General features: G+C 36.3%; 1 long non-coding RNA gene across 1 annotated transcript; it reads right to left on the reverse strand.

The window, feature by feature from the left end:
* Positions 1-7234: 7234 nt before the first annotated feature.
* LOC139843843 (uncharacterized) lies at positions 7235-8795 on the reverse strand. Its single transcript, XR_011757724.1, has 3 exons — positions 8708-8795; positions 7698-7791; positions 7235-7609 (listed from the first exon to the last, which is right to left on the reverse strand). It is a non-coding gene; the product is annotated as an uncharacterized lncRNA (long non-coding RNA).
* Between the last annotated feature and the right edge of the window lie 3383 nt (positions 8796-12178).

A 12178-nucleotide genomic window follows, 5' to 3' on the forward strand; every position in this document is an offset into this window, starting at 1 on the left:
TAATTGTTTTGATCCATCAAGATAATAATAAAATTATACCGGGTGATCCCAATCGCTGTCAAAAAAAAAAAAAAAAAAAAAGGTTACATAATTAAATTATAAATCAAAGAAAAAATTATTTGAATGGTCCCTGTGTTTTGCATCATATTTCGCCGGGAGTTCCTGAATTTCTATTTTCTATTTTGACTTGATTGGTCCGTGTGATTTACAAATGTTACGTAGACGGTCCCTCTTCGTCCAAGTCAAACGTTAAGTATTACCAAGCACATGAGGCTAGTTTTGTCATTTTACCTCAAAAATTACTTGAGTGGTCTCTGTATTTTACAAAAATTACTTGAGTGGTCCCTGTGTTTTACAAAATATTTCAAGCAGAGTCCTTGTGTTATTTTTGACTTAGGTGGTCCCTGTGTTTTACACAATACTAGCTCAATAGTCCGTGCGTTGCACGGTTGAATTAAAAATGTAATCAAAAACTTACAATATATTATAACGCATTTTTCATAAACATCGTTAGTGATAAAAAAATATATCAATGTTATACATGTAATAGTTTTTTTTTTTTTTTTTTTTTTTTTTTTTTTTAAATACAATTATAACTGCAATTCAGTGGTATAACTGAGTTATAAATGTTGACCGAACCCATAATATCGTGTGACAACGTTGCAACCTTCTTTTTTGAAATTCAGTGGTATATCTGCAATATCAACAATTGTTAGACTATGATTAGCACTGCAAACGATGGCCAACATTTAATTCAGTTAGACTATGATTAGCACTGCAAACGATGGCCAACATTTAATTCGCAGTTAAAATATATAACTCATGTAAAATGTCAAGTTAATGAACTTCAAAGGTAAATATTCTATCAAACATCAAGCATTTATTATACAATTCTGACTTTCAAATACAATCGGCAGTTTACAAACATTAATAAATCTCATAAATTAGAAACCTAAATAGTACTTCAAGCGTCGACTGGAGAGCAATAGAACAGTTACAACCCAATTAGCGAATACTAACACTAATACAAATGTTCAAATAGAAAGCGCACAAAAAAAAAAAAAAAAAAAAAAAAAAAAAAAAAAAAAAAAGATTTCAATTTGACCAAGAAGCTACTTCACCATCTATGTTTGATCATGGTGGATTACCGTTTTCAGGACATAAAGAACCAACCCAGTGATATATTTGTCCCGAAATCTTGAAAACATAAGGGCCTTTACCATTATTGAAGTTGTCATCTATTTGAGCTCCACATTATAAAAACATAATAAAATTCATCAAGTGGTAATTAAGACTTGAATAGTCAAAGTTAGTCAACAATGGTAAAATTTTTATTTATTTATTAATTTTTTTAACTGTTTTAACCAAATGAAAGACGTTGGTGGTAACCAAAGAAGTCAACATCAGTCAACATTGTAAAAACATAAATATATTCAAAAAAATCATTCAAGAAAACCAAATGTGCCACTGAACAAAATAACACATGCTTTTTAACAAACATGATCATTGAAATAACATTGAAATAAAATAACAATGATAATGTTTTAAAAAGGTTGTATCATTGAATAAATATTAAAACTGTCCCATTTAGCTTTCCCTCTAGTCATAAATATTAACACGTCATCATTGAATAAATCCAAATGTGATAAAACATGTTTATAGAAAGACCAAGATATCTTAAACTTGTTACATGTTGGTAACTGGTATGTACATTACGAAATAACACATATGACCTGACTGATATTCCTAAACTTGATATAGAAGACACCATTTTGTAGATTAAATGTGAACATTAGTAACTCGGAACGTACCAATTTCATCCAAAGGGGCATCATAATCGTAGCAGGTGGCATAAACATAAGCAACCTCCATTTAGTCAAAAATTGGTTCCTCCATAGTACTATTAACATATTAGAAAAACTTATACTGTTACTCCTTAACATTATCAAGCAGGAGGTAATTAGAAGATATACAAAAGTTTTTGAGCTTACCATATAATAATTAATGAAAGATTCGCCACTTTGAATGAATTTGACAACGAAATATGTTAAAGTCGTCAACTGGTCGCAAGGAATTGATCCCTGGAAATTCAGTAACATGTGATAAGTAAAAGAAACATAAGAAGAAAGATGATATTACAACTATAATTGTATAAGGTTATGTTCTAGTTATAGTTTAGGGATACTTAGTGTAATTACACCTTCTATATATAGAAGGCACAATACTCTGAATAATACACACAGAACTTACAAGTTCAATATCTCTCTTCCTCTATTCTATCATCTATTATGGTATCAGAGCTGTAAAGGCCTAAGTCCGGCAACAATTCCGGCAGCCACTATTCCGGTAACTATTCCGGCAGCAACAGTCCCGGAACAAAACAAAAAAACTGACCTTTAAAAATCAAAGTATGCTCTGTGAATGCAGCGTTGTCGGAACGTTCACATCAGAAACGAGTTTTTCAGGTCATAACAACTAAATCCGGTCAACCCACAAAATCACCGCAACTCAATACAACCCTAATCAGCCAAATTAACAACACAGTTACATGCGGAATTAATTTCCGAACACACGCACAACCACAGTCGCCGGATATTTTCGACTTTCTTTTTCGATCGAGAACGATCCGGACAAAATCAGAGAAAGCCGCCAACACCACTACGTTCGGAATCAAATTCCGACCAATCCCTGAAATTTTCAGATTTTTCCGGCTCCGAACCACCGTCGACCGCCGCCTTCCGCAACTGTACACCGACGGTCTTGTTTGTTCAGCTGTGGAACGAGAAAAAAAAAAAAAACTGAAGTCTTTTAACTTTCATCCTTCCTTTTTATACAGTATTACTCCGTATTATCTTTCCTATCTAAATCTAATCGTTATAGTTATCTTATATTTATATTTTTAATTTTTAATTTATACTTTTTATTTAAAAAAAAAAAAAAGACAAAAGAAAAAAAAAAAAAAAAAATTATTATCTTATCTTTTATCTATTTCTGAATATGGCAATGTCAGAAAAAGATGAAGAAACACAGTCTCAAACACCAAACCCCAATTACATTAATTGGGTACCTAATGATGCTCATATAAGAATGCTCCTCCTTTCTACCATATCCGAAGCATCATTCCAACATGTTCAAGGAGTAACGTCTAGTGATCTCTGGTTGTCCCTTGAGCGTGCCTACGCTCCTCACACTTCCTCTCGAGAATACACTTTGAAAACCCAGCTTCTCAGACTACAGATGAAGCCAGATGAAACAACCGCAGACTACCTAACTAGGACTCAAGAATACGATGTTGCGCTCGCTAACATAGGTGAAAAGATGAAAGAAAAAGTTTGGTGATGCTAGTTATATCAGGACTACGAGAGGAATACAACGGTTTAAAATCAAGCCTTCTGGGCCGCGAAAAGCCCCCTACCTTTGTAGACCTTCATGGTCTGCTATCAGACCACGACTACATGATCAAGAAATCTGTACCCGACATTCCTTCAGCTCAAGCATTCACGACTTGCACACAAAGTCACAATTCACCAGCTCCTAATAATGTCTTGCCCGCTTCACAAACAGATCAGCTTCAAGCCATACAATTGCTTTTATCTCAACTTGGACTCCAAGCTCAACCTGCCCATACACCGGCTGCACAAGCCATGTACATTAACCGATCTGGCAATAACCGTGGTCGTGGACGTGATTACAGACGTGGACGAGGCAACTATAACAACAGAAATCAAGCAGGAAATCGAAATTCATTTAACTGGGCTTCTAATCGAAACACAGTTTTTGGCACATGCAACAGGTGTGGGATTGGGCACATCCCATCTCAATGTCCTAATCGTAACCCTGCTACTATGAGACGACAGTCACCTTCAGCCAACTTTACAGAATATCGCTCCCAAGCGTCAACCTCTTGGATCCCAGACACAGACTCTAGTCACCATGTTGCTCCAGACCTATCCAACTTTGGCAACTCCGAGGTCTACTACGGTGAGGACAATCTTCATGTTGGAAATGGTAAGGGTTTACCCATTCTACACGTTGGTTCCTCACATTTTTCGTCTCCAAACAAAACCTTTTCCCTCAAAGACATACTTCATGTTCCTAAAACAAAACATAAACTACTTTCTGTACAAAAGTTGTCTTGATAACAATGTGTATTTTGAATTTCACTCAACTTTCTTTGCTGTGAAGGACAAGATTACACACACTACCCTCCTCACGGGTCCAAGTAATGGTGGTCTTTACTCCTTCCATCTTCCTCAGTATTCACCAGTTCACAAAGTAGCATTCTCCACTACCCGTGCATCTTCAATTACATGGCATCAAAGACTCGGACATCCACATCCACAACTTTTGAAGTTCATGTTATCTAAATATCATTTGCCTTTACAAAATAAGTTTACAACCACCTTTTGTGATTCATGTAATGTTGGAAAATCCTCTAAACTTCATCTATTACCATCTACTTATAAAAGTTCGCACATTTTGGATTTAGTCTTTTGTGATGTATGGGGACCTGCGCCTGTTACCTCATTCTATGGTCACAAATACTTTTTGCTGTGTGTTGATCACTTTTCATGATTTATGCGGTTTTTCCCATTAAAATTCAAATCTGATGTTTACGCCACCTTTAAGCAATTTGTGGCAATGGTTGAACGACAATTTCAGACCAAACTCAAATCTGTTCAAACTGATTGGGGAGGTGAATTTAGAAATCTCCCTCAATTCTTTTCTCCACTAAGCATCAATCATCGTCTTTCCTGTCCTCATACAAATGAACAAAATGGTTTGGTTGAAAGACAACATCGCCATGTTGTTGAAACCGGTCTTACTCTACTCGCTCAATCACATGTACCACAACGTTTTTGACATTTTGCTTTTGGAACTGCAGTGTATCTTATCAATCGAATGCCATCCAGAACAAACTCAGCAACCTCACCCTTTGAACATGTGTTCAAACATAAACCTGATTTTTCATTTCTTCGAGTTTTTAGGTGCCAATGCTACCCTCGTCTTCGTTCATACAACAACCACAAAATGGATTTTCGATCTACACGTTGTGTATTTCTTGGTTACAGTACTGCCCATCATGGCTATCGATGTTTCGACCCAAAGTCGGATCATATTTATATAGCCCGTCATGTTCGATTCAATGAGCAATCTTTTCCTTTTAAACAATCTGATACAACCATTTCTACACATCCAGTCAATCCCTACATCTCTAAATATCCAAATCCTACCTCACAAACTAAAGATTCACCTTCCACAGTTCCTAAAACTCATTCTGTCCCACCAGAACCACAAAATACCACCACTACACCGCTTGGACACGGCACGATCAAACCACCTATCATTCACACATATCATCGTCGCTCAAAAACCTCCTCATCACCACCTAAACAAAGTCACAACCAACTACCTAACTACCTCAGACTACTGCTACTACTACCACCACTTCCACAAACACTGAGCCACCTCCTCGTTCTCGACCAGCCAATCTTCGCCCAAATCCAAAACAAATCCACCAACATAAGGCCACCTCCTATCATACAAGAGGTCCCTCGTCCGACACTGAACCAGCAAACTTTAGCATTGCTAACAAAGATCCTCACTGGCGTAAAGCCATGACTGAAGATTATTCAGCGTTGGTGCGGAATGGTACTTGGTCACTAGTACCTCGTGTTCCAAATTCTAATGTGGTTGATTGCAAGTGGGTATACAAATTAAAACGGGATCAAACAGGGGCAGTATAACGCTACAAAGCACGTTTAGTTGCTAAAGGGTTTCGACAACAACCAGGCATCGACTATCAGGAAACATTTAGCCCCGTTGTAAAATCAACAACCATTCGTGTTGTTCTCTCCTTGGCTGTGTCTCAGAAATGGTCCCTCAGGCAACTTGATGTACAAAATGCCTTTTTACATGGTGATCTTCACGAAACAGTTTATCTACAACCACCACCGGGATTCGTCAATTCAGCTACACCAAATCATGTGTGCCTCCTTCACAAAGCCTTATATGGATTAAAGCAAGCACCTAGAGCATGGTTTCATCGACTCTCTACAGCACTTCATTCTCTTGGATTTCATGGGTCGAAAACGGATACTTCCTTATTCATCTACTCTAATGGGAACACTCTTCTATATATGTTTGTGTATGTTGATGACATTATTTTAACAGGGAACGATACAAAAGAAATAGATATGGTGGTACAAAGTCTCAGCCGCTCATTCGCTATTAAAGACATGGGTAACTTGTCTTATTTTCTCAGGATTGAAGTCACAAGGAATGGTAACGACATGATCCTATCACAACGCAAATACATACATGAACTTTTGGAACGCCCCGACTTATCTAATGCTAAACCGGTTTCATCTCCCATGACAACCAACGCAAACCTTGCTCTTGGTGATAGTGCAACATTTGACAACCCCGTTCAATACCGTCAAATTGTAGGTGCCCTTCAGTATGTTACATTGTCTCGACCGGACATCACTTTCGCAGTCAACAAAGTCTGTCAGTACATGCATTGTCCCACGATAAATCATTGGTCAGCAGTTAAACGAATTCTCCGTTACTTACAGGGCACTGCCAATTATGGGTTACGATTTATACACGACTCCGGAACAGTGCTTCATGCCTACACTGATTCCACATACAACTCACTGACTAGCTTCTCTGATGCTGACTGGGCAGGTTGTCCAGATGACCGTCGATCCACGGGAGGATATGCTATATATCTAGGTTCAAACCTAGTATCATGGTCTGCACGAAAACAAAAGACTGTCTCTCGATCTTCAACAGAATCTGAATACAAGGCCCTAGCTGACACAGTTGCAGAACTAACATGGCTTCAAGATTTATTACGTGAACTTCGTGTGCCTGTTAAATCAGTTCCTACCTTATGGTGTGATAACCTTGGCGCTACGTATATCTCAGCTAACCCAGTCTTTCATGCACATACAAAACATGTTGAAGTTGATTTTCACTTTGTTCGAGAAAGAGTTGCTCAACAAAAACTTTCAGTTCAGTTTATAACTACTGACGATCAGATTGCTGATATCTTCACCAAGCCGTTGTCCTCACCAAGATTTCTTCTATTACGATCCAAGCTACAAGTCGTATCCCGCCCTTAGCTTGCGGGGGAATATTAGACAACTATAATTGTATAAGGTTATGTTCTAGTTATAGTTTATGGATACTTAGTGTAATTACACCTTCTATATATAGAAGGCACAATACTCTGAATAATACACACAGAACTTACAAGTTCAATATCTCTCTTCCTCTATTCTATCATCTATTAAGATTTAATGGTCGGGCTATTAAAGATGCGTTAGAAAGTATATTATCATAAAGCCTACGCTTCAGTCCACATCTCGTGTTTAACATTACGGTAGTAATCGAAATAAAACCATTACAGAATAATGTTATCTAATCTATCTCGATGAATTTGGGATCCAACTTATCATCCATATACTTGCTCTGAGTACGAGCGCTTGGCACCTTCAATGATAAGAAGCCTCTGGTTCGATATGATTTTTATGAAAATTGCGAACCCCAATCCCTCTCCTATGTGGACACCCAATAATTCGATACATGATCTTTTAACACCCTACATACATAAATGCACAAAATTCTAATCAAAAGTCAAAGGGCTCAATTCTCTACAATAAACATCAGTACAATATTGTGAATCTTACTTGCAATCTTTGACAATTTGCAAGCATGCGTCATGCATATTTGTATTCAAAAAATACATCAAACTTTCCTCTATTAGACGATATGAGACCTCTACTGCATAAGATAATACCTCATTCAATGACTTGCATTTGAACAATAAAACAATCCTAAAATCATTAACATATGAGTTTCTAAATTATAAAGGGTTTTTTTTTCACAGTTGGTACAAAGATTTTAATTGTGATATCTATCATGAAACATTAGCATCACTTACATATAGTGAAGACAAATTTGACCCATTTAAGCCTCTGATATAGACATCAACTTTTTGACCCAAATATGTTTCAAACCATCTCTCACTACCTATGTGTAATTCAGTAACTCTATATAAACATGCACACATCAATTAAAACTTAATAACTCTAGGGCATACAAAATAAACATGCACATATGTTTCCATCATGTCTCGCTAATATGTTCCAGTAACACTAATAAAAATGCACATATCAATTATAATAGATACATTTATATATATAATCATAATTAAATGAATTTGATCCTTGTAATTCATAGGAGGGTTACCTTTTGGTATACATTTATATATGTAATCATAATTAAATGAATTTGATCCTTGTACTTCATAGGAGGGTTACCTTTTGGTATATTGAATGAACTTTAAGCACCATCTTTTTAACACATCTCTTACAACATATGGAGTAAAATAATAAAAAAAAAAAGGATTATGAATCATTATATTGTTGAGGTTAATGTCAAAAATAACTTTTTTGAATTACTTAGAGGTCTTTGACAGTTTGACCAGTACCTTGGTCATTTTCATGTAGAAGGGCGCACACCCTAAGTTTATTTTAGCAATCCGCGATGAACTACAAAACCCATTACCAACCTGCTTCTTTCTCATACCAGAGAAGGTAGGTTCGAAGCTTCAAAAAGTGCAATAAAACCCTTGATTTAATATCTAATGGGTATGTATATGTGTGTCTGAGTGATATCACAAGGATGCAATGGTCACCTGATAAGATAAGCTTTCAGTTTGCTCGGCCATCTTTTCCACCGAACCATTAGAAGAATCATGAATAACAGCCTTCTTATAACACGCATATATATATATATATATTTGATGGTAGATCATTGCGTTTGTTTGGTTCAGTTTGTGATATCAATGTTTGGCATGGTTGGCCTGATTCTTCGAAGAAGGTAAATCTGGCTTCTCTAGAGTCATCCTGGAAGATGACTTTGAAACAGTACCTGCAACTCTTTTTAAGCTATTGTTAGAAGGTGTTTGTAGTATAACTTTATGTACCCAATAATTATCGTGTTGTCTCCCGTGCTTAAGGCAACCTATGCCGTTTCTGATGTCATCCATATTCTTTTTGCACGTCCAGTCCTCTATCTTTAGGATCTTTCCTTTGCAGGTGAAAAGATGGCCCTATACAAAATATGAAAGTGTTAATTCAAATGTTTTTGGTCGTTGTTAGTGTGACTATAATATCCCAAGATAGAAACAGAATGTGTCTTTCAGATTTGTGCAATCAACAACTCGATGCAACACGTCCGTATGTGCTACCTATGTGGTATTTTTTTGTCTTCTACTGCCCTAGTACTACAAATCGTGCTGAAACCTCAGCCATCAAAATGGAAGAAAAATATATATATCAAAGTAAAAAGTATGATGTGTTGAATTAAAAAGTCAAAATGGAAGATTATACCTACCATGGATGGAGACAGGAAATAAAGGTCCATGACCTTATTCAACCTTTTTATAGGTGATAATGGTAGCTAATATTTTCTTATCATGTAGCACGCGAAAAAGAAATTACTTAAACTTTAAACAACTCGAGAATGAAGAACTGTGTCAAAAGTTGAAGACTTGCTTTTGAGCACACAAATTTGGACTTATACTTAATTTTTTTGGTTAGCTTACTAACTATTGTCTTTGACTCATACATAATCAAAATCAAAAGTAGCATTAAAAAGCTTTCTGCAAAGCATAATAAAATCAGTCAACAGAAATGTGTTATATACACAACTTGCCAAATAATTTGTTACCCTGTAGAAGCACAAAATATAGTATTCGCTCCCTCCGTTCCACTGATACACATACAGTAAACATAATAATCCGTTCCCGCTGATACACATACAATTAATATAACAATCATTGAATAATCAAAAGGGCGATGAAAATGGTATTAACCACAAATACAAACAGTAAAGATAGATATTAAAAGAAATGGCTTGAACAGTTTGCAGAGTAGCAGTATCATGTACCTTATTAACCGGTTCCATAGTAGCATCAATTAAACTAAGGATTTGAAGATGAATCGATGATTATGATGATGAAGATGAAAAAGAACGATGATCAATAATACGTATATGCATTTTTTGATACTAAGCACAAATCAAAAAATATACAAATACAACTTCAAAGCATATCCAATATCTTAAATGGTGAAAGCAATTGAGTGTGATATTACCCGAAATCGTCTTCTTTGATTTGGTTAAGAACCCTAAATTTCAATTTGAGGATAACCAATATCCGGAATCATGTTTGTTGATTAACCAATCGATGATTTGTAGTGAACCCTAGAATATGAAAACTACGATTATACGGTTCCTTACTCAATTAGGGTTTAATTTGTACTTAAATTGGACGCGTCTAATATTGTGGATTGGATGAACAACCGATTTAGGGAACGGTCGGGATTTTCTCAGTCGATTGAATGGAAGCCGACGATGGAAACTGAATTGGATGAAGATTCAATTTAGTGATTCAATTTAGTGTTTTTTTTTTTTGTTGAACATTGTGGGGGTAAAAAGGACGCCTGTAATTTTGTATAACTAGTGTAATACCCGCAACCTTGCGGGTTTTAATCTGAAAATTTTATATGCAATCGTTAAAATGGTAATATATATATATATATATATATATATATATATATATATATATATATATATATATATATATATATATATATATGTGTTAGTACGATTTTCCGTATAGCGACTGTAAGGTACTAGTACAGAGAAAAGCTGCCTAGCGTATGGCGTGTAATGTTGATTGTTGTTTGCTCTCGAGAAATTATCTCTGCGGACCCGGAACACGGATTACTAATCCATGGGGTGACATCAATCAATCTGTGGATCAATCTGAAATTGGTCCGTGTAGCGCATTACTGCTAAGCGGCTAGTATATGTTTAGAGTGAGAAAGAACTGTGTGAGAGAGAAAGTGTACTTCTCTCTGACTGAAGTTCAGAATTATGATGTGATAGGTGGTGACCCAGGGGGTCTATTTATAGGCGTGGAACGTCCGAAATTCTCGGGATACACGTGTCAATCACTGAATGGCTCTGTTACGTGAAGCATCTGGAATGTCGGTGGCGTGTGCTAACGTGGCTGCGTGCCGTCCAAGCGCTGAATTAAAGGGCTTATGCATTGAAGCTACCTGCAGGGCTTACGCTTGACGCTGGGCGGCCTGATGAACGCTGGGCGGCAATTACTGATCGTCGCTATATTTTGTGCTCTTTGATCAATTTTTCTGTAACAAATGATGTTTTTATGCGTGTATCTCCTAGGATACACCATTAAGCCCCCCCAGTTTAATGTCTTTATTTTTGTAAAAAATAAAGTCATTAAACTAAAATAAAAAATGTCCTTTTCCTGGAAAACACGAAACTGCTGTAGCCGCCTGACTTTCTGCTCCGACGTCACACATCTAATTATGAATTTGCCTCCAAAATCTTTTTGATTTATTTTCAAAATTCAAATTGTTCTGTTCAATTAATCTGATCCATACACGCGTCATGATCTCATCTCTCTTTTTATTCGTTGATTTAGCTATAAATAAACCGTTCTCCTTTTGTTCTTCCTTTTTCAAAAACCGATCGTCAGTGCTGAAGATAACTACAACTAACTATTTTAGCGAAGCTGTTAAGTGCAAGGTTAGTATAATTATTTACTAGTTGTCTTCCTCTGTTCCCTTTTTTATTTTCCATACTACCATGGCCGAATCCAGCAGCACTTCATCTCAAAGAGATAATCGAGATGCGAGCACTATTCCGTCAAATATTACTGAAGCTGAAATAGATAAACTATGCATAAATCATAGGAATCTTAGATTACTGAACCCGATGGTTCCTTCTCCTGATGCTAGGGCAAATAATCCTCCGAAGAAAATGATTACACTGTATAAACTGCAACTTACAATTGGAAACCTTCGTATTCCTCCCACCGTTTTCTTACAAAAACTGTTATCTCACTATGGTATTGGTCTTAGTCAAATCCACCTGCTAGGTTTACAAAAAATTGTACTTTTTGAACTGTACTGTAATGCTGTTAATAAAACTCCAAGCGTAAATATTTTTCATGAGTTGTTCAGGACGCGACTGGTTGGTAAATGTTGGTACACTTTTGATTATAAGGCGAATAAAGCTTTTACTGGAACAAAAGAAACCTCACGGAAAGGGTGCAAAGAACCTTTCTTTT

The sequence above is a fragment of the Rutidosis leptorrhynchoides genome, chromosome 4 (assembly GCF_046630445.1).
Source record: "Rutidosis leptorrhynchoides isolate AG116_Rl617_1_P2 chromosome 4, CSIRO_AGI_Rlap_v1, whole genome shotgun sequence".
Classification (NCBI taxonomy): Eukaryota; Viridiplantae; Streptophyta; class Magnoliopsida; order Asterales; family Asteraceae; genus Rutidosis; species Rutidosis leptorrhynchoides.